This window comes from Monopterus albus, unplaced genomic scaffold (genome assembly GCF_001952655.1).
Source record: "Monopterus albus unplaced genomic scaffold, M_albus_1.0 scaffold397.1, whole genome shotgun sequence".
Classification (NCBI taxonomy): Eukaryota; Metazoa; Chordata; class Actinopteri; order Synbranchiformes; family Synbranchidae; genus Monopterus; species Monopterus albus.
The window spans coordinates 263,407-268,540 of NW_018128277.1; positions in this window are offsets into that span (position 1 = coordinate 263,407).

Below are 5,134 nucleotides of genomic sequence, written 5' to 3' on the forward strand. Positions count from 1 at the left end.
GGTGGTCCCTCTTTTTAAGAAGGGGGACTGGAGGGTGTGTTCCAACTATAGGGGGATCACACTCCTCAGCCTCCCCGGGAAAGTCTATGCCAGGGTACTGGAGAGGAGAATTCGACCGATAGTCGAACCTCGGATTCAGGAGGAACAATGCGGTTTTCGTCCTGGCCGTGGAACACTGGACCAGCTCTATACCCTCTTCAGGGTGGCGGAGGGTTCATGGGAGTTTGCCCAACCAGTCCACCTGTGCTTCGTGGATCTGGAGAAGGCATTCCACCGTGTCCCTCGCAGCGCCCTGTGGGGGGTGCTCCAGGAGTACGGGGTCCGGGGCCCTTTGCTAAGGGCTGTCCGGTCCCTGTACAACCAGAGCAGGAGCTTGGTTGGCCGGCAGTAAGTCAGACTTGTTTCCAGTGCGTGTTGGACTCCAGAGCAGGGCTGCCCTTTGTCACCGGTTCTGTTCATTATCTTTTTGGACATAATTTCTAGGTGCAGCCAGGTGCTGGAAACACTCAAGAATGTTCAACCTTCTATTCATCTAAAATGGACAAAGAGAAGCATTTTACTTTGCTGCTGCTTTTTGTTTAAAGACATGAAACATCCAAAGCATCATGATCATAAAACAACACAGGAAGTGTGATTTATACTTAATTTACTGTGGCCATGAAGTTTGGATGAGATTTCTGTCTGCTGAATGGTACCGGTTATGGTCTGTGTCCAAGGAGTGACTCTGTGTAATAGAAGAGGTTGCACACCTGGTCTGTTGACTTATTCCCCCGACACTCGATTTCCCGAGGTCACTGAAGGCATCACGGAGGCCAGACACGTGCAGGTGTCTGAAAAGCCAAGAAACATCATCAGCATATCACCACCAGGGCCCCCTTGAAGGTGGGGGAAGGTCAAGTTGAAGGTTTATTTTCTATATAGCACCAGATCACAACAGAAGTCATTTAAAGTTACCTTTCCTATAGAACAGTTGTTCACCTTCTATTAAACAAACTAGCCTTAAGTTATTTATCTTATTTACATGACAGCATGTCATTTCTGTCTCCAAAGCTGTAAACCTAGGGGAGACACTGCACTTCTTTACTTAACAGGCTCAAAGGCATCCAAGGCTGGGCTGCAGCTTTAGATCGGCCTAAGTAATTAACAGCCAGAAAACCTCAGGCGAGTTACTCCATCACTGCGGCGGTGTAAGGCTGCGACCACTGATGATTCCCATGATCAATACATCTGACAGTTACCGATCGACTGTTAGTGAATAAAATGTCAGAACAGTGAGAAGTGCTCAATTATCTGACGAAGCCAAAGTCCAACGACTCGATTTGCCGTTTTTGTCTGACCAACGGTGCATTTACATTTAGTTGGTGCTGTACGTGAGGACAGTTTTAAGGTATTTATATGTTGAAATTGGCCACTTCCTAGGAAGTAACAGAGTACTTTTACCTCTCAGATTTCTGCAGCAGGTTGTTTTTCATCAAACTGCAACACAGAAGCCACCACCTGATGGAGTCAGGACACCCCGGTGGGGTCGGAGGTTTGGAAAGTAAATGTGTTGCATTGAAGTTGCATCAATTAACATGAACAGGAAACATGACCCTGTTCATGTTATATCACAATTACAGCAAAGTTCTATTGTAATATCATCACCACCAGGTAATGAATCTCCTCTGTCCCTATGTACAAGGCCGGCAAAATGACACAAACATCTGATAAACCAAATACTAACAACACTTGTATACCAGGACTGTGTGGCACATTTGAAGCCTTTGATTTTAAGACCTGAAATTGTTAATGAAGACGTATTTGTGTGACATCTTATCGAAGCCCTGGGGCAAACGTGTCACAGAGGGGATGTGTCCTAGTAAGCAGATCTAACGCTACACGAGGCCAAGAGACGGGCACAGAAAACGAATAAGTAGCAAAGATGTCAAACAATAAAATGGCTCCGATGCTGCACTGAGATCATCGGTGGTCAGCAGAGAAAACATGTCGCTCTGTTTCCTGTTTGTCTCATAATGTACATGGAAATCCAAACGATGCATGAATTCATCTTTCAATACATCTGGAGGAGGGGAAAACGTGCACTGGTCGATTTTTATAGAGTTTACTGTGATGAAAGGAGCGTGTGGCGGCTGCATATACAAACAGATTAAATGAAACTTGTAAAAGGTGTGTTTATTTTTTCTTTCAGGTGGACCTGGTCTAACGTGGTCTAGGGTCTGCTTGTTAATCTAGGGTAAACAGATCTACATCTAGGTTTTCTTTCAGGTGGACCTGGTCTAACGTGGTCTAGGGTCTGCTTGTTAATCTAGGGTAAACAGATCTACATCTAGGTTTTCTTTCAGGTGGACCTGGTCTAACGTGGTCTAGGGTCTGCTTGTTAATCTAGGGTAAACAGATCTACATCTAGGTTTTCTTTCAGGTGGACCTGGTCTAACGTGGTCTAGGGTCTGCTTGTTAATCTAGGGTAAACAGATCTACATCTAGGTTTTCTTTCAGGTGGACCTGGTCTAACGTGGTCTAGGGTCTGCTTGTTAATCTAGGGTAAACAGATCTACATCTAGGTTTTCTTTCAGGTGGACCTGGTCTAACGTGGTCTAGGGTCTGCTTGTTAATCTAGGGTAAACAGATCTACATCTAGGTTTTCTTTCAGGTGGACCTGGTCTAACGTGGTCTAGGGTCTGCTTGTTAATCTAGGGTAAACAGATCTACATCTAGGTTTTCTTTCAGGTGGACCTGGTCTAACGTGGTCTAGGGTCTGCTTGTTAATCTAGGGTAAACAGATCTACATCTAGGTTTTCTTTCAGGTGGACCTGGTCTAACGTGGTCTAGGGTCTGCTTGTTAATCTAGGGTAAACAGATCTACATCTAGGTTTTCTTTCAGGTGGACCTGGTCTAACGTGGTCTAGGGTCTGCTTGTTAATCTAGGGTAAACAGATCTACATCTAGGTTTTCTTTCAGGTGGACCTGGTCTAACGTGGTCTAGGGTCTGCTTGTTAATCTAGGGTAAACAGATCTACATCTAGGTTTTCTTTCAGGTGGACCTGGTCTAACGTGGTCTAGGGTCTGCTTGTTAATCTAGGGTAAACAGATCTACATCTAGGTTTTCTTTCAGGTGGACCTGGTCTAACGTGGTCTAGGGTCTGCTTGTTAATCTAGGGTAAACAGATCTACATCTAGGTTTTCTTTCAGGTGGACCTGGTCTAACGTGGTCTAGGGTCTGCTTGTTAATCTAGGGTAAACAGATCTACATCTAGGTTTTCTTTCAGGTGGACCTGGTCTAACGTGGTCTAGGGTCTGCTTGTTAATCTAGGGTAAACAGATCTACATCTAGGTTTTCTTTCAGGTGGACCTGGTCTAACGTGGTCTAGGGTCTGCTTGTTAATCTAGGGTAAACAGATCTACATCTAGGTTTTCTTTCAGGTGGACCTGGTCTAACGTGGTCTAGGGTCTGCTTGTTAATCTAGGGTAAACAGATCTACATCTAGGTTTTCTTTCAGGTGGACCTGGTCTAACGTGGTCTAGGGTCTGCTTGTTAATCTAGGGTAAACAGATCTACATCTAGGTTTTCTTTCAGGTGGACCTGGTCTAACGTGGTCTAGGGTCTGCTTGTTAATCTAGGGTAAACAGATCTACATCTAGGTTTTCTTTCAGGTGGACCTGGTCTAACGTGGTCTAGGGTCTGCTTGTTAATCTAGGGTAAACAGATCTACATCTAGGTTTTCTTTCAGGTGGACCTGGTCTAACGTGGTCTAGGGTCTGCTTGTTAATCTAGGGTAAACAGATCTACATCTAGGTTTTCTTTCAGGTGGACCTGGTCTAACGTGGTCTAGGGTCTGCTTGTTAATCTAGGGTAAACAGATCTACATCTAGGTTTTCTTTCAGGTGGACCTGGTCTAACGTGGTCTAGGGTCTGCTTGTTAATCTAGGGTAAACAGATCTACATCTAGGTTTTCTTGTAGGTGGACCTGGTCTAACATGCTCAGCAGCGGCAGCTCCTCCTGTTTTTTTTCCAAGTAGAACAAAGGTTTCACAATTCTGGAAATGACAATGTGGCCACTAGAGTCTCCTAGTTGATCTAGTAGAGGTCCTACAGATCTGCATGTTTTTATGCAGACCTGGTCTGATGTGGTCCAGACTGGGAAAAGGCTGTGCCTTCAACTCGTCTCGCTTTAAAGCTGGTTGCTGTCAGCTGCCCCCTGGTGGCCAAACCAGGAAAATACAAATTACTAAAAGCCAACAACAACAAAACATCTCATAACAGGTCCAACTTACCTGCTTCAGCAGTGTTCAGCCTCCTGGTCTTCCTCACAGGACCCTGTCTCGTGTCAAGCTGCCGTTTCAAGGGAAGAGTGATGACACTACACCTGCTGGATTTCTGAGGTGTTAACAACTTTAACTCTGCTGTTTCTTATCAACTAGTCTTGGGTAATGATTTATAATGCCGCTATAAGTGTTTATTAATCTGTCACCAACTATCACCCAGTTTGCTCTGATGCCAACTCCAGGAAGAGTCCTGCTAGTTCCAGTCTGAGGCCACTGAGTTCCTGGGAATGCTCAGAGATCTGCATGTGGTTTAGTCCCCTGGTTCTGATCTGGGCCTCTCCACAGAGAGCTCCTGGACTCCAGCTCTTGTTTTGTCCCGACATGAAGCGCAAACTGTGGGACACAGGTGTGTGTGTGTTTCTACACTCAGCCCAGTCAGGTGGACTCCAGTCACATGTCAGAGAGGAAGCAACAGCATGGAGCCACAGAGACTTCAGGAAATGAAAGATTTGTTTTTGATTTTTAATAAATGTGGTGAGCTGGATCCGATGGCGGGGGAGGAAGCTGGACAGACTCGGTAGACCCAAATGTATTGTGAGGGTCTGTTGGGAACGTTTAGCAGAATCCCCTGTCAGAGAGATCTTCAACTCCCGCCTCCGGCAGAGCTTTGACCAGATCCCGGGGGAGGCTGGAGATATTGAGTCCGAGTGGACCATATTCTCCACCTCCATTGTCGATGCGGCCGTTCGGAGCTGTGGCCGTAAGGTCTCCGGTGCCTGTCGTGGTGGCAATCCCCGAACCCGGTGGTAGACACCGGAAGTAAGGGATGCCGTCAAGCTGAAGAAGGAGTCCTTTCGAGCCTGGTTGGCTC